The following is a 19750-nucleotide window of genomic DNA, read 5'->3' as shown; positions in this document are numbered from 1 at the left end:
TAAAGGAACACTCTGGCCTTTTACAAATAATCTTGGCAGATCTGACGGCATTTCTCTGTTGAAACACTAAGCAATAAATTTGCTCTGCCCGTAAAACGGGAGACAATGACATGGGAGAGTGGACCGCTTTGAACTACCCAGAACTAATGCTTCAGCCATACAGATAAAGGGCCACCAAAACGATCCATTCACTGCTAGACTGATTGTAGGGATCGAAATCTCGACTCGTATATATCAGCGATCGGAGCGAGTGACCAAATAAATGGTACGAATCACCCCATCGGCCAAATATGGAAGTTGTCACGAATTTGTGTGTCACCATTGCGAAGGGATCACACTAATCTTCTCTGTATCTTTCCAATTTCAATGTTCTGGTTGAGCTTTTAAACAGATTAACTATTATATGAAAAAACTCTCAATTATGTTTTCATATGCCTGAGTAAATGTGTGAAACTGTAGTTACAAGATTCAAATAATCTGCTTCATAGTTATTATTAATTATGTTTTTGATAATTATTTGTAATTCACAATTTATGGACGATACAAAATTCAAGTTTAATGAAAACTGAAAAGGAAATATTTCACTGAAATATTATTATATCCACAATTAGATCTAAATTGATCGAGGTGATTCCCTACGTAATTTATATATGTATATATATATATATATATATATATAGAGGAAATAAAAAAGATTCACTATAGCATACTGTTTACATTGTTTTTCACAATTTTGTCCCTACTTTTGGACGTTCCTATTTTAAAAATAAATAAATAAATAATCGCTATAATTCTTTTTCTATCCTTTCAAATATTAATATGTTATTATGGATGATTACGACTACATGTTGTCAAAATTTCAGCTTTTCACAGTTGTTATTTTTAATAACTATTAGGTTTTAAAATTTTGTTCTTTAGTTTTGGACGCTACTGTACACACACACACACACACACACACACACACACACACACACACACACACACACACACACACACACACACACACATATATATATATGATAAAACATAATTAAATAATGAAAAGGTTGATGAATAAGCAAAAAAAGTATAGGAAATGTCTTTTTTTTTCTCTTCGTGTTGTTTCAGTACGTCTTTCATCTACCCGGCATATTCTCGCATTGCCAATAGCTCTCTATAAATTGCCTATATTTATGTTTTTATTTCTTATATTAGTAAATTTATTAACAAACATTTACTATAGATCTTTCTTTATTCTATCGTTATAATTATGGCAGATGTTTTATTATGGCAGATGTTGCGCTTCAATCCATTCTTCCTTTGTAAAGCATTCACAAGAAAAACTCGTCTGTCTAAAAACACCGTCAACTCTCCCTTTCTCTAATTAAAACTAAACGAAACTTCTATAAGCAAAGTTTATTTTCCCAGAACTGGTCCTCTCTGGAACACAATAACGAGAGGTTGTTTCCCAGCTGACAAAAAAATGGTCATTTTCAAGTCCAATGTAAATAAATTCTTTTTCAGCAACCTTCTTAAAAATCAAATTCAGTCAAGGCATCACTAACATTACTAATCATCACGGTGTTGTCTGACCATCCACCTGACACACATTTAATCCTTTTCCTCGATCGGCACTTGGGTCTTAATATGGTGTAACACTTTAGTACACACACACACACACACACACACACACACACACACACACACACACACACACACACACACACACACACACATATATATAGTCATTCACAGACAGACTGTTTGTATCATCGTTTCAAAATGCGGCTAGACAAGTAACTGCCTCATACTGACACTGTTACGTTGTTAGTCCCGGGGCAACGCCGAGTAAACTGAACGTATGTTTGTAAAATAGAATATTAACGTTGGAAAGCTAATTTGATAGAGTGGAATTTAGAAACACGTCAAGAATTTTAATATTGAAATGTGACAGACATCACGTTATACTGATATTGATTACGTCGTTAAAAAGGGAGATTTTAGAGTTGAGAGTCAGAATTTGAGAGACAGTTGAAATGAGACGAGATGGCGAATGGTCGATAATAGCCTAGAACACACAAGGAAACTTTAGAGTTGATGTAGATAAGACGCATATATTCAAACAGAGTGCAACTTTTCTAAATCGGGGAAACAGCCGGAATAAAGTTGCTGAAAATACAACCGAGATTTCTGGTTTATTTGGGATGAATTTTCTTGCAGCTTTTCTAAGACCTTCAAAATAAATCAAAAGAGGAACCGGGTATGTTTAACCCATTGGCTGATGTTAAATTCCTAGAGGATTATGTTCCGTTTCTTGTATTCTCCGGTTGTTACATGTCCTGTCATAAACGTTATACACACCCAACATCTGAGAGACGATCACAGCACATCACATATGACAAACTACGTTACATGTACACGGTTAACACGTATTAGAGACACATCAAATACCGTTAACATTTTATGACTTGTTGAACTACTTCATTCAGTTGTAAATAAATGAATATAAATAAATATAAATATATAAATGATTATAGATGAATAAATAAATATATAAATGAATATAAATAAATAAATATAAATAAATCAAGTGTGAATTGATTCAAACACACCGTGTAGTATTAGTTCTGTATCTGGGTCAGATACCTCCAGATTGCAACTGCCCATTCTTTCCATTCAGTATGCCGCCATCTAAAGTTAACAATATATATATTTTAAAAATCTACATCATAATTCAGGTTATAAAGGAAACGTTCACATTATACAAAATCGTTTATCTACAAACCCACTATACAACAACAGTTTAGTGAAATAAAAAACACATTAAATCTCTTGAAACAATATACTTTACTTTGATCTATGAAAAAGCACTTATTCACCATTATGAATATACACCTGAAGAAAATGTGTAAATAACATTCAAAATGAGTATGACAGTAAAAAAAAAAATAATAATCCAAATAATACACTTTAATATCCGTATTTTACAGTAATTTTGTTTTACTTAAAAATATAATTCAAAACAATTTTCAAAATAATATACATTTGAACAGAAAACATTCTTTATAAAGAACACAAAAAACATTGGTTCCATTTAAGAAAATTTAAAATATACAAAATAACTTCCGTTTTTGTTTAAGCGTCTGAATAATTGGCGACTGAATTACTTCCCTTGGGTGTCTGTTAACTCCGCCAGATTTACACTGATCGAATGGCGTGTTAACATTGCTGAGATTTGCGTCAAAGAAAATTTCATTATATCAGCTTATATATTTTTTACATTTCGTTTTGAAAAAAAAAGGTGTTCAAGTCTAGTCGATCATCATCAAGGGGAAAGAAAGAAGAAAATAATCAACGAAACGAACCAACAATGTGGCCATGCTGTTATTTGTAGTAAAAATGGCGACGTAAAGGAACTAGAGTATCTTTATAAATGAAGGAAATTTTGAATTATCAAGAGTAGATGCTGTCAGAAATAAGTTTTTGTTCTTTCTGTATTAACCGATTAGAATTGACGGTTGGTCAGTAGTTACTGGTAGGAATTTTGGCCTAAGCATGCAGTGTTCGAGTTCTGCTAAAGTTATTTCGCCACTTTCAGTAAAACTATTCGGAAAAGGTTATTCTACCTGTTCTCTCTATAAAAATGGTAAAGTGGTCGATCATAGTCATGGGTAATCATAAGGTTTCCTTTTCATTTGCTACAACATTGAGGTGTATGGAGAAGTCACCACTGTTTTCCAAAAATTACCCAATATACCCTTGATCCTCGCCTTATGCTGCTGAGTCTAACAAGAGGACACCAAGTATTATTTTTAAGACTTCAGTATGTCTCGATCTAGTCTTCCGGTCAAACACTTCTGCCATTATGTCAAATAGGTCGGTGTCTCTAACAAGAGAATAAACCTAGAAACTAATAAGAGATGGAAAACTCTGAAATACCGCCAGGTTAGAGTAAATTCGAAAGAATTAGTGATGCACCTATAATATAAAACTAGCGGAAATTCCACAGGCGGAGTCATTCATATGTAATATATTGATGTTGGCATTCTGTAAATGTTCAATGTAAATGGAGACGCTCTGATATTATTGTAGCTTTTTTTGTTAAAACTGGAAAAGTATTTATCTAAGCTAGCACGAATGCCTGGCAAAGCCCGGTCATGAAGTACGCTTAAATATGATATTTTAATTCTTGTATATTTCGTATATATTATTACAGAGTTAATGTTCTATCGATTTTTATATGTTATAAAGTTGCGATTTCAAAAATAAAAATTATATTCATATGACTTTGGTACCTTAGATTGAGTCCAAACCGAAATAAACACACACACACACACACACAGATATATATATATATATATATATATATATATATATATATATATATATATATATATATATATATATATATTTCGGTTCATTCAGCCATAATCGAAACCGAAACCAAAGCTAATGAAGAATTCTTGATAAAATATTTTATAAAAAAAATAGATTACTGAAGTGACATCAGTTATAATCAAAATCAAAACCAAAACTTATGAAGAATTCTTGATAGATTTATTTATAAAAAACAGATGATTTTAGTACCATCAGCTATATTCGAAACCGAAACCAAAACTTATGAAGAATTCTTGGTAAAATCATTTATGACATAAAGTGGAAGTAAATTATAATCAAACGACCTGGATGTAAGCGTGGCACAGAACATCACATATCGTATTAATATATAGATATCCCCGAAATAAGGCTAAATTCTAAGATATAAGAGAAAAAACATTTGAAGTTACCCAACATCATAATATAGACTTCCTCGCTCCTACCGTCAGAACCGCCGAAAATGTTAGGTAGAAAGTCGATAAGTGAACGATAATAAAAGATCAGCGGATCCATTGAAATCCCCAGACGTATGACACCATAAGAATTAGTTGTTAGAGTTACAGCACAACGATGAAAAGATAAGCTTGAGGACAAGTGAATTAAACCAATTCCGATAGTCAGCTAAAAGTAACCGAAAAAAAAAAAAGACTCGGTATTTAAATTTACAGCCTAAGGTAGATAAATTTAAGAGACAAATCGGTTTGAGGAGATCACAGAGGCAGCTAGAGACGAGAAGACAAAGCAGACGCAAATAAGTAGATGAATTCAAGTAGACTACAGGCAGATAGATTGGTAAGATCTCAGTTAAATCTCAGCTGATATTCTAGACATGGGAAATAAGATGCTTAGCTCGAAAGAATAAACACCAACGACGGGACCATAACAACACACGCACGCACTTGTGTTCAGTAGAAATTGTATACATCTGTGTCTGTTTTGTTGTGTCGGATGCAAATTGTAAACTAGTGCTTCGGCGATCATAATTATTAAATTCAACACGCCCAGAAAAAGAAGCCAATGGAAAGTACGTTTTGAGGGTCTGCAATTGTCGAGAGACCGGTGTGATTATATAAGTCAGCCAACCAGCATTAGAGAAAAAAACCTTCCGAAATAAAACAAAAGTGGACTCTAAAGCATCAGTAAACAACTACTATGTTTATTTACCTTCTCTGTAGGAGGTTAGACACAAAATTAACTGAGAGTTTCAAAAGTGCTGGCTTTTGAAAAACCCAGTACACTCTAGCCTACAACTAGTAAAAAGGCAGGAAAACTCTAAAACAACACAAGATTTAACGGTGAACATAAAAAGATACTTGTATTTCTTTTATTGTTTGGACAATTATTCTAATCCTGGGTGTTATTGGCACAACGTTTTGGTCGTTGAAACCTACGGTCTTCGTCAGGTGTAAACTCCATGTATTTTTCAACTAATGTAAAAAGGGTTAGCTTGGTATTGTAAGAAATTTAACCTTGGGTTTGAGGGTGTGTCCGTAAATTATAAAACAGGTAAATTTTTAGGGGTCAATAGGGTACATTTTAAAACTTTCTCATGATTGAATTTTTAGTTGAATCTTTATGATAATTATCAATATTAGTGAAAAAATGTTTTGCGAAACCGTGGATAGACAACTTACGTGTGTTTTCTTTTGAAGTACCCCAGTGACCCCTAAAAATTTACCATTTTTTATAATTTACGGACACACCCTCAAATCCACGGTCTAATTTCTTACAACCCCTTTTTCTTTGTTGAAAAAAAAAAACATGGATTTTACACCTGAAAAAGGCCGTACGTTTCAACGCTCGAAACTTTGTGCCAATAAAACCCAGGATTAGAATAATTGTCCGAACAATGAAAAAAATATAAACATTCATACCGCATCTAAAAAATTCAGAACTGTATAAAATAATACATTTCTTACAAAATACCACCTGGTGGCATGAGATCAAGCTCAGCGAAGATATAGTCTTCCTGATCTAAAATGCATCAAACATCGATGTTATTATTTTTTTTCCTTTCCCTTTACAAAATCCAATCATGTTTTGCAAAACAAAAACATTTCTCTACAAAGCAATAAAACATCAACCAACCACCATGACTGAATTCGGCATTAAATAACCAGAAAATGGTCGATATGTTAGAAAATAATGCAATAAAAATGAAACACTATGTATAGATACTCGAAAGTAAAAAGAAGTTGAAGTATTACATATTTTCCAAAATTACTGGATTCGACATTAAATATTCAGGAAACGGTTGATATGTCATAAAACAAAACAATCCAGTGAAACTCAATAACAATAGCTATGAGTCCTTAATTAATAAAGCTCTAGCCCAACAGCTCACAGCTGCTAAACTTCTGTCAGATCACCAATATGGATTTAGGCAAGCCCGTTCTACTGCAGATATTTTAACTGTGATCTCTGAATGTTTATACCAAGCACTGGATAAAGCAGGGGAGGGGAGGGCAGCAGCCCTTGATATATCTAAGGCTTTTGACAGAGTATGGCACGATGGTCTTCTGAATAAAATATCCTATGGTATTACTGGACGAGCATAATTAGATCCTTCTTAAATGAGAGAAGAATCCAGGTTGTCCTCGATGGGCGTATGTCCAAAAAATTTGATATAAATGCTGGTGTGCCACAGGGATTGATTCTTGGACCTTTGTTATTTCTGATATTCATAAATGACTTACCTGATAAAATTGTCTCTGAAATGAGTATATTTGCCGACGACACCACGCTCTATAGCAGGCACGTGGGGAAAACTAATGAACACTTATCTAATGTAATGGTCCAATCCTAGAAGAAGACCTCCAGTTTGTAGTGGAATGAGGTAAAAAATGTAAGAGAGAGAGAGAGAGAGAGAGAGAGAGAGAGAGAGAGAGAGAGAGTTCAACGCTGCAAAGACTAAGCTCGTTTCTTTTAATAATTATATGACACCTTACCAACCACCAATATCTCTGGCTAGAGATACTTTACCTGAGATTACTTCGTTCAAGCTCTTTGGCTTAACGTTCACAGGAAACATGAATTGGAATAGATACATCGAGATTATTGCTAAGGCTGCTGCAGAAAAGGTGGGCTCTCTCTATCGTGCTAGGAAGTTACTTGCACCTGAAAGTATCCTGAACCACTATAAAGCCACCATTTGCTCGTGTATGGAGTACTGCTGTCACATTTGGGCTGGTAGATCTGCTACTAGTCTCTCGCTCCTGGACAGGGTCCAAAAGACAGTCGCCAATCTGATAGGTCCTGAACTGTCATCTAAACTTCAGCCCCTGTCCCACCAACGAAATGTTGCATCCCTCTTCCTGTTTTACAAGTATTTTAATAGTTGATGCTCTGACGAACTACAAACCCTTGTACCCCCTTGACGAAAATACCCCCGACAAACCCGAGAAGCAGCGAAGTTCCATCCCTACACAGTTGAGATACCTAGATGTAAGAAAGCCTTTTACTCTAATGACTTCTTCCCCAGAACTGCAGGACTTTGGAATTCTCTTTCAGTTTCCTGCTTCCCCAACTGTACTGACATGCAGAAGTTCAAGTGTAATGTGAACAGACATCTTGCTGCTAAAATCCCTACATAGTACCCCTGGAACTTAGGTCCCTGATAGTAGTCCCTACACCAAAGTGGCAACATGTCTTTTTTTTGGGTGAAAATGTAAAAAAAAAAACACAATTCTCGAAAGCCAAATAGTATAAAAGAACAAGAACTTCAAAACAACACCAGGGTAAACTATACTGAAACACATTCGTAAGGTAACTAACACAAGAGAAGGAAAATTCCATAATAATACCGAGTAATATTTGATTATAAGACCTGTTAAGGAAACACCAAAGAAAAAAGAAAACTCCTAAATAAGACCAGGAAAGACAAAAAAAGTGAAGCATACATGGCCCCCGTGATTGCACAGTGAACGAGGCATAAAATTGACTAAGTTCAGCGTCTGCCACCCCCTATATTTTACCTCTAAAGTCCCCAAGGGGACGTCAATCCTGGTGAAAATGAACAAACGGTGCAGTTTTAGGCCTTAACTTATATAAATTTGAGTTCTGCACCATGCAAAAAAAGAAATAAGTCCATAAATTGCCCCCCCCCGCATTTAGTCTCAAAAGTCCCCAACGCCTTAACATATTTTAATTTGAGTTCAGTACCATGCAAAACTGCTAAATAGACATACACAGAAACTTTTGGACAAATATGGTAAAATAGTCCCAAAAATGGACTGTCTTTATTAGCCCTAAAAGAACACCTGGGGCACACTATATATAGGAATCAGTTAGTTACAAATTTTCAGAAAGTTTTGTAAAAATCATCATTTTTTTTTAATAAGCGCAAAAGTGTCAATTTTAACCATTTTAACCCGAAAGGGTTTTAGGGGGGGGGGCGGCAACCGAAGTTTTCACGGAAAATGTGTTCTGTTACTTTTTTAAATCATATCATGTTTAATGTTTGTGTAAAATTTCAAAAAATTGCACAGCGTAGTTATTGAGAAAAGTGCAGACAGACGGACGCACGAACAGACGAACGGACGAACGAATTGACGGATAAGGGTGAATTTACAGGTCCACCCTCATTTTGTTCGGGGACCAAAAAGTAATAAACATATGAACAAACCTAAATAGATAAAGATGTGATTGAACACTCGCTGCAATTTTAGAACAAATTGGTTGAGAAATAGATTCTATAGATCGCGAGGGTATACATTCCAGTCATTCCCAACGTGGGGCGCATGCCCCACCGGTGGGGCATGGCAATATTTTGGTGGGGCATGGGCAGGATGTGCACCCTTGGGCTTACTTGAGACTTAAGCTCACTAAATTAGAGCCTGGCATAAAATCTCTCTGTCGCAGACATGATGCTCAAGGATCTCACTAACAGACATTTTCATGTAAGCTAAATTTAATTTTTTTTTTATTATTATTATTCAATAATTAAAATGATAAAAGTATTATAAAATAATTTTTCATTTAAAAAATTTGATATTTTCGCACCTCAGTTCTCTATTATATGTTTTAAATTTAAAACTTTATTTAAATGTCCTTTCGTTTTAAAATGTTTCTCTGTCATTGATGCCACGTACTTTGGAACCTTGTTTAGATACAAGTTAATGGCCTTTTAAGCTTACTTCACTGAATAACAGAGGGATTTTTAATAACAAAAATTAAATATCACAAAGGGGAGGCATCAGGATTTTAGAAATGCCTAGGTGGCGCATGGCCCGAAAGTGTTCGACTGAGCTTCAATCTATGGTCCCCCTTCGCCAAACTTTCACAAGAAACACTCGTCTAGCTGTAAACACTATCAATAATTCCCCCCACTCTTTATCTGTGCCTAAACCTAAACGTAGATTCCATGAACAAAGCTTCTTTCTTAGAACTGCACGCCTGTGGAATTGTCTTCCGTTTTCCTGCTTTCCGGCTGACTACAATATGGTTGTGTTCAAGTCTAAAGTAAATAAGTTCTTGATGAGCCGTTCCATATAAGTTATCAAATTTACCAAATTTTCATTACTAATGATTACTATATTGTCCAATTTCTACTGTACACTCTTTAACCCTTATCCTTGAGTGGCCTCTGGGCCTTGATAATGTGGTGATGCCTATGTAAAAAAAAAAAAATAGGTTGGGACCCACCGCATTAGACTAATCACACACCCTTATACCACTAGCAAATATAGATAAGAACTTCAGCTTTTGGAAAGGTGATTTGTTCATTCCGTATGAATCAGATGATCCTATTGTTGGCATTGGTTTTCTCCGATATCGTTATAGTTAGAATTCTTTTTCTAAAGATATCGAGTCCTCACGATAGAACCTTGGTGAAGGTTGCCAACATCCCTAAGTGAAAGTGATTCCGTGGAGTTTACTGGATTCAAACTTAGCATGTTGTTAATCCGCGTCGTTAACCACTGAATCACTATCACCTCCCAATGACAGAAGATAAGATAGCATTATAATAAGATAAGATAACGATTATTTTCCTTTATCTTCCAACAAGTGTTACCCATTACAACGGGTAAAAAAACACTTGAACCAAGAATACAAATGGGTACCGACTTATCTAGTGTTAAATTTAACTTAACAAATTAGGCAAATTCTCCAGATTGCTCCGCTACCGATTAAGACCATCTTATATCCCATGTCCAGAATATAGCTTCGCTACCCAATTAAGAGTATTTTTCCCATGTCTTATAGCTTCGCTACCCAATTAAGAGCATTTTTCCCATGTCTTACATTATAGCTTCGCTACGCGATTGAGAGCATCTTTTCCCCATGTCTAGAATATAGCTTCGCTACCCAATTAAGAGCATTTTTCCCATGTCTTATAATATAGCTTCGCTACGCGATTGAGAGCATCTTTTCCCCATGTCTAGAATATAGCTTCGCTACCTGATTTCTCAGGTCTAAAATATTGCTTCACTACCCGATTGAGAGCATCTTATTTCTCATGTCTAAAATATTGCTTCACTACCCGATTGAGAGCATCTTATTTCTCATGTCTAAAATATTGCTTCACTACCTGATTGAGAGCATCTTATTTCTCATGTCTAAAATATTGCTTCACTACCCGATTGAGAGCATCTTATTTCTCATGTCTAAAATATTGCTTCACTACCTCATTGAGAGCATCTTATTTCTCATGTCTAATATATTGCTTAACTACCCGATTGAGAGCATCTTATTTCTCATGTCTAAAATATTGCTTCACTACCCGATTGAGAGCATCTTATTTCTCAGGTCTAAAATATTGCTTCACTACCCGATTGAGAGCATCTTATTTCTCATGTCTAAAATATTGCTTCACTACCTCATTGAGAGCATCTTATTTCTCATGTCTAAAATATTGCTTCACTACCTGATTGAGAGCATCTTATTTCTCATGTCTAAAATATTGCTTCACTACCCGATTGAGAGCATCTTATTTCTCATGTCTAAAATATTGCTTCACTACCTGATTGAGAGCATCTTATTTCTCATGTCTAAAATATTGCTTCACTACCTGATTGAGAGCATCTTATTTCTCATGTCTAAAATATTGCTTCACTACCCGATTGAGAGCATCTTATTTCTCATGTCTAAAATATTGCTTCACTACCCGATTGAGAGCATCTTATTTCTCATGTCTAAAATATTGCTTCACTACCTCATTGAGAGCATCTTATTTCTCATGTCTAAAATATTGCTTCACTACCTGATTGAGAGCATCTTATTTCTCATGTCTAAAATATTGCTTCACTACCCGATTGAGAGCATCTTATTTCTCATGTCTAAAATATTGCTTCACTACCTGATTGAGAGCATCTTATTTCTCATGTCTAAAATACTGCTTCACTACCTGATTGAGAGCATCTTATTTCTCATGTCTAAAATATTGCTTCACTACCCGATTGAGAGCATCTTATTTCTCATGTCTAAAATATTGCTTCACTACCTGATTGAGAGCATCTTATTTCTCATGTCTAAAATATTGCTTCACTACCCGATTGAGAGCATCTTATTTCTCATGTCTAAAATATTGCTTCACTACCTCATTGAGAGCATCTTATTTCTCATGTCTAAAATATTGCTTCACTACCCGATTGAGAGCATCTTATTTCTCATGTCTAAAATATTGCTTCACTACCCGATTGAGAGCATCTTATTTCTCATGTCTAAAATATTGCTTCACTACCCGATTGAGAGCATCTTATTTCTCATGTCTAAAATATTGCTTCACTACCTGATTGAGAGCATCTTATTTCTCATGTCTAAAATACTGCTTCACTACCTGATTGAGAGCATCTTATTTCTCATGTCTAAAATATTGCTTAACTACCCGATTGAGAGCATCTTATTTCTCATGTCTAAAATATTGCTTAACTACCCGATTGAGAGCAGCTTATTTCTCATGTCTAAAATATTGCTTCACTACCTGATTGAGAGCATCTTATTTCTCATGTCTAAAATATTGCTTCACTACCTGATTGAGAGCATCTTATTTCTCATGTCTAAAATATTGCTTCACTACCCGATTGAGAGCATCTTATTTCTCATGTCTAAAATAGTGCTTCACTACCTGATTGAGAGCATCTTATTTCTCATGTCTAAAATACTGCTTCACTACCTGATTGAGAGCATCTTATTTCTCATGTCTAAAATATTGCTTCACTACCCGATTGAGAGCATCTTATTTCTCATGTCTAAAATATTGCTTCACTACCTGATTGAGAGCATCTTATTTCTCATGTCTAAAATATTGCTTCACTACCCGATTGAGAGCATCTTATTTCTCATGTCTAAAATATTGCTTCACTACCTCATTGAGAGCATCTTATTTCTCATGTCTAAAATATTGCTTCACTACCCGATTGAGAGCATCTTATTTCTCATGTCTAAAATATTGCTTCACTACGCGATTGAGAGCATCTTATTTCTCAAGTCTAAAATATTGCTTCACTACCCGATTGAGAGCATCTTATTTCTCATGTCTAAAATATTGCTTCACTACCTCATTGAGAGCATCTTATTTCTCATGTCTAAAATACTGCTTCACTACCTGATTGAGAGCATCTTATTTCTCATGTCTAAAATATTGCTTCACTACCCGATTGAGAGCATCTTATTTCTCATGTCTAAAATATTGCTTCACTACCTCATTGAGAGCATCTTATTTCTCATGTCTAAAATACTGCTTCACTACCTGATTGAGAGCATCTTATTTCTCATGTCTAAAATATTGCTTCATTACCTGATTGAGAGCATCTTATTTCTCATGTCTAAAATATTGCTTCACTACCCGATTGAGAGCATCTTATTTCTCATGTCTAAAATATTGCTTCCCTACCTCATTGAGAGCATGTTATTTCTCATGTCTAAAATATTGCTTCACTACCCGATTGAGAGCATCTTATTTCTCATGTCTAAAATATTGCTTCACTACCCGATTGAGAGCATCTTATTTCTCATGTCTAAAATATTGCTTCACTACCTGATTGAGAGCATCTTATTTCTCATGTCTAAAATATTGCTTCACTACCTCATTGAGACCATCTTATTTCTCATGTCTAAAATATTGCTTCACTACCCGATTGAGAGCATCTTATTTCTCATGTCTAAAATATTGCTTCACTACCTGATTGAGAGCATCTTATTTCTCATGTCTAAAATATTGCTTCACTACCTGATTGAGAGCATCTTATTTCTCATGTCAAAAATACTGCTTCACTACCCGATTGAGAGCATCTTATTTCTCATGTCTAAAATATTGCTTCACTACCTCATTGAGAGCATCTTATTTCTCATGTCTAAAATATTGCTTCACTACCTCATTGAGAGCATCTTATTTCTCATGTCTAAAATATTGCTTCACTACCCGATTGAGAGCATCTTATTTCTCATGTCTAAAATATTGCTTCACTACCCGATTGAGAGCATCTTATTTCTCATGTCTAAAATATTGCTTCACTACCTGATTGAGAGCATCTTATTTCTCATGTCTAAAATATTGCTTCACTACCTCATTGAGAGCATCGTATTTCTCATGTCTAAAATATTGCTTCACTACCCGATTGAGAGCATCTTATTTCTCATGTCTAAAATATTGCTTCACTACCTGATTGAGAGCATCTTATTTCTCATGTCTACAATATTGCTTCACTACCTGATTGAGAGCATCTTATTTCTCATGTCTAAAATATTGCTTCACTACCTCATTGAGAGCATCTTATTTCTCATGTCTAAAATATTGCTTCACTACCCGATTGAGAGCATCTTATTTCTCATGTCTAAAATATTGCTTCACTACCCGATTGAGAGCATCTTATTTCTCATGTTTAAAATATTGCTTCACTACCTGATTGAGAGCATCTTATTTCTCATGTCTAAAATATTGCTTCACTACCTCATTGAGAGCATCGTATTTCTCATGTCTAAAATATTGCTTCACTACCCGATTGAGAGCATCTTATTTCTCATGTCTAAAATATTGCTTCACTACCTCATTGAGAGCATCTTATTTCTCATGTCTAAAATACTGCTTTACTACCTGATTGAGAGCATCTTATTTCTCATGTCTAAAATATTGCTTCACTACCCGATTGAGAGCATCTTATTTCTCATGTCTAAAATATTGCTTCACTACCTCATTGAGAGCATCTTATTTCTCATGTCTAAAATACTGCTTCACTACCTGATTGAGAGCATCTTATTTCTCATGTCTAAAATATTGCTTCATTACCCGATTGAGAGCATCTTATTTCTCATGTCTAAAATATTGCTTCACTACCCGATTGAGAGCATCTTATTTCTCATGTCTAAAATATTGCTTCATTACCTCATTGAGAGCATCTTATTTCTCATGTCTAAAATATTGCTTCACTACCCGATTGAGAGCATCTTATTTCTCATGTCTAAAATATTGCTTCACTACCTCATTGAGAGCATCTTATTTCTCATGTCTAAAATATTGCTTCACTACCTCATTGAGAGCATCTTATTTCACATGTCTAAAATATTGCTTCACTACCTCATTGAGAGCATCTTATTTCTCATGTCTAAAATATTGCTTCACTACTCGATTGAGAGCATCTTATTTCTCATGTCTAAAATATTGCTTCACTACCTCATTGAGAGCATCTTATTTCTCATGTCTAAAATATTGCTTCACTACCTGATTGAGAGCATCTTATTTCTCATGTCTAAAATATTGCTTCACTACCTGATTGAGAGCATCTTATTTCTCATGTCTAAAATACTGCTTCACTACCTGATTGAGAGCATCTTATTTCTCATGTCTAAAATATTGCTTCATTACCTGATTGAGAGCATCTTTTCCCCATGTCTAGAATATAGCTTCGCTACCTGATTTCTCAGGTCTAAAATATTGCTTCACTACCCGATTGAGAGCATCTTATTTCTCATGTCTAAAATACTGCTTCACTACCTGATTGAGAGCATCTTATTTCTCATGTCTAAAATATTGCTTCATTACCTGATTGAGAGCATCTTATTTCTCATGTCTTAAATATTGCTTCACTACCTGATTGAGAGCATCTTATTTCTCATGTCTAAAATACTGCTTCACTACCTGATTGAGAGCATCTTATTTCTCATGTCTAAAATATTGCTTCACTACCCGATTGAGAGCGTCTTATTTCTCATGTCTAAAATATTGCTTCACTACCTCATTGAGAGCATCTTATTTCTCATGTCTAAAATATTGCTTCATTACCTGATTGAGAGCATCTTATTTCTCATGTCTAAAATACTGCTTCACTACCTGATTGAGAGCATCTTATTTCTCATGCCTAAAATATTGCTTCACTACCCGATTGAGAGCATCTTATTTCTCATGTCTCAAATATTGCTTCACTACCTGATTGAGAGTAACATTGTGGTCTTTTTGCCCGTCGCACTCTTGACTTTCTTAAATAAAATATATTTCATTTATGGTGAAGCAAAGATTGTGAAATCTCTAACCTCATTCATTTAAATCAGCATAATTTCATTCTTGTAATATGTTGTCTCTTCTTAAGAAAGAATGAATGAAAGAAAGGGCATCCTTCTGCTATATGAGAACCCATAAACACCTCTTAAAAGAACGCTTTCCTGATAAGTCATTTGAAATTAAAACATGTGCGTATCAAAGAGAGCTTTGCCGCATAATTGAAAACAAATTCTTCCACTTATGATCTTAGACCATTCTTTCATCTAAAAGGAGTGTCATAACACTATAAACCTTTATCTGGTCGACCAATCTTTTTTTTTTTTTAATGAAATGCTCTTGCTATTATTTCTTTACATAGCTGGAGTTTTGAAACATATCCTAACCATGTTAATATCTGATGCAGATATAGTGTATTATCAGTTTGTAGCTACATTTTGATAAAGGCTAAAGAGTTTGTGTGTTTATTTCTATATTTTAGGCGACAAGGTTAAGTGATTTTTTGAAAACCAGCACACTACGTAAAATACGCTGATCTACAAAAAATGCATAAACAACCCTATTGGCTGTTAGATTTTTAAATACGAGTATACATAACGTAATCATCATTCAGGGGCTGACGTCGGCACGTATACAAGTCATGGGGTCCGCGAATGCATTCAGTCCCAAATTTTTCGTGGACTGAATACGGACCTAACACCAGGAAAAAGAAAGAAAGAGAAAGGGGAAGAGAGAGAAAGGAGCAGAGGGAGAGAGACAGATATAGATAGATAGATAGATAGATAGATAGATAGATAGATAGAGAGTGAGTGAGAGAGAGAGAAAGAGAGAGAGAGAGGAAGAAAAGGTCACTCGCATTGAAGTTTTGGAGGCGACGACACGTACACGGAATGTAAGCACATTAAAATTGACAGCGATCTTCTACCGCTGAAAGGCAAGAAGGTTCACTAACGTATTCAATAAAGTTCCTTTTTTCATATAGACTATTTCTTCATTCTTAGTGCTATATAGTAACCGTAATTGCATGGGGCTCAACTCATGGAAGAACGGTGAACACAAGACGACGTTAGATGACGCAGCTATGACTGTGACCGGCACGCGAAAATAAAGTACGTTATGAACTCGTCTACTTAGTTAATTGTGAACTGTAAGACGTTTAACATCACCAGATGTATGCAATACAGCATTCCTCGGTGATTAGCAATAAACTTGCTCTTTATTAAAAAGTGAAGGTAAAACCTGGGTACGTGTACTTCTTAGACCTGAACCGAATTATATCTCCATTCTGACGGAAACAAAACCACTGTTGAACTGATCCCTGAAGACATATTCATAACTGACATGAGCAATACTTACTGCGTCTTTCTCGCAAAGTTACTCGACATTTGCTGATAACATATGTCACATTTGCTGGTAACATCAGTCACATTTGCTGGTAACATCAGTCACATTTGGGCGAATCTGTTCTGATGTTGCAGTTCACTTTTTCGGTCCTCGGTCCGTGAAGATGGGGTCCTTCATGACGGAGACAATTTTTATTTTTGTTCCTATCCAGAGTGCCCTGTTTAGAGAGCTGGGGTTTCCCTGCATTAAAAGTTGATTTTGTCTCTAACTCTGCCCTCGTGGGGGAGGAGGCAAGTAAATAGGAACATCAGTCACGTATGAGATGATTACGAGATGGAGTACAGCAACAAATAACGGTGATAAACATCGTCCGAAAATCATTAATTTTGAAATAAATAATAAAGATATTTTTATCAGGTCGATGCATTTGAGTATTCAGTTTTGCGGACTGTTATCCTCATCTTTATAATTGTTTTTGTCTCACCAATTTTCGGCCACGTTATCCTCCGGCCTTCTTCAGGTTGTTAACCGCGACGGGAGAGGAATGCTAAGTTCTGTAAATGTATCCCCAGTAATCACTACCTTCCATAGTTGTTGGTGTCTCACAACGGTTTTGGCCAACTGATCCTTTGGCCTGCTTTGGGTAGGGTTGAAACCGCTATTTTCTAGCGAATGCTCACCTGTTACCGTAGAGAGTAAACGCCTCTATCTATTGCGACACGAGCACCGAAAAAATGAATACTCAAATTATGAAGCCTCATCTCAAAAATACCAAAAATTAAACAGAAATGATATATAAGGATGATGCTAATTTCTTTGTTTTATTCAATACTAGCAAAAAGACCCAATGTTGCCCGGGATTGAATGATGATCAACGGATATTTTACACGTCAATATTTTTATTGTCATCGAAATCGGTGATATCGCCTATTTTTCAATCTAATCGATTAATTGCCTGCTCTAGTCGGGTACCCATCGCGGTGCATCGGGAGGAAGCTTCACATGGCTCACCGCAGTGACTTAGTCCACAATACATTGTAGTCTACATTGCACTGTAGAGAACTTACTGTTGATTTTATAAACTTATTTTCATATATATATATAATGGCACGAATAAAAGTTTAAAATACGAAAGACAATATCATGCTTCAATTGTGCTCTAAACAGAAACATTCATTTCGGACACGTCTCCGTCATATCAGAGAACTTACTGTTGATTTTATATGCCTGCCCGTACTGCTTGTGCGGGGATAATAGGTCTAATTTAAATTTAAAATACAAAAGTCAGTTTTCATTGGACAATTGTGCTTTAAACAGAAACATTTATTTCGAACCCGCTCCTGTCGTATCAAACAATCTACTTTTGATTTCATATGCCGGGCCTTTTGACTTGTGTGGATATAAAACTTATCAAATGCATTTTTAATGATATTCCATGTAAAGTGTTTACTTTGGTCAAAATCGATTGTTTCTTCTTTAATTTGATTTTTCTGATTATCGATTATCGATACTTATCGACGACATTCCGATACAAAGCATATGTAAGAAACACTGAAAAGCACATAAAGCACTTTCGTGTGAAATTAAAGAAAGATCGACTCAGCTGTTTTCGAGTCCATAGGGAACGAACTCATACACACAAACATGGTTCAATACTTTTATACAATAGTAGAGTTTTGAATGTTGTCACATAAAATCTGACAACTGGTATTTTTATTACTTTTTTCGTCTCCTGTTGTTGTTATTAATGATGATTATGATGATGATTATGGTCTCCATATATTTCCAGTTGGAATTCTTTCTAAAAACGATCGGGTACTTACGGGAGAGACCAAGTAGAGTTTTCCAGCATCCCTTCTATGGAACGAATTTAATTCGAACTTGGCACACTCAGATTATCAGTCCGTGTTGCTTACTACTTAGCCACCATAATTTTCTTGTTATCGTTGCACCTGTTACAGTAATTCTCATTGATATTGTTCTCACAAAATATTATGGAACCCTTGTTTGAAGGCAGTGGCTTCTTGAAAAAGGCGGCACTTGCATCAACCCCTTCTTCTTCTTCTTCTTCTTCTTCTTCTTCTTCTTTCTGATCCCTCCCCCCTTGTCAACGCCCCTCATTCGCGTCTCCTCCTTCCCAGAAGCTAATCATTTCTGGATGGAGGCCATCTTCCCGCCTGTAGGGGAAAACGGAAAAGTGCTTCTCGCACCTGTCTGTGGGTGGACCGATGGCTGGGTGGTAAAACTTTAGCAGACATGAATACATTATATTCAACCCTGAAACTTCCACCCTTTTCACCTTCGCCTTACAAATCGCACTTCTGCATCAAGACATCAGCCTACACGATTATTTTCCTTTATCTTCCAACAAGTGTTAATGCTTATTTTCGTCTTAGTCGTATGTTACACAAAAGAAAAAGTTGCTTGGAGCCGTACAAGATCCTTTATCAGCTCATGCTCAGTAGTTATTCAGAGTGTCTTCGTACATTTGTCATTGCCCGCCAATCCGTTAATTTTGTTAGTCTACTATTTTCATTAATTTTATTATTCCATTATTTTGTTAGTCCGCAATTCTGTCATCCTATCATTCTATTATTCCGTCATTCCATTAATTCGTTA

At 35.4% G+C, this 19750-nt stretch overlaps 1 non-coding gene across 1 annotated transcript; it reads right to left on the bottom strand.

The window, feature by feature from the left end:
* Positions 1-284: 284 nt before the first annotated feature.
* LOC145248552 (U6 spliceosomal RNA) lies at positions 285-390 on the bottom strand. The gene has a single exon (XR_013863373.1). It is a non-coding gene; the product is annotated as a U6 spliceosomal RNA (small nuclear RNA).
* Positions 391-19750: the final 19360 nt, after the last annotated feature.

The sequence above is a fragment of the Euprymna scolopes genome, chromosome 26 (assembly GCF_053919585.1).
Source record: "Euprymna scolopes isolate OS-2025 chromosome 26, ASM5391958v1, whole genome shotgun sequence".
Lineage (NCBI taxonomy): Eukaryota > Metazoa > Mollusca > Cephalopoda > Sepiida > Sepiolidae > Euprymna > Euprymna scolopes.
This window is presented reverse-complemented; position numbering and strand designations above follow the sequence as displayed.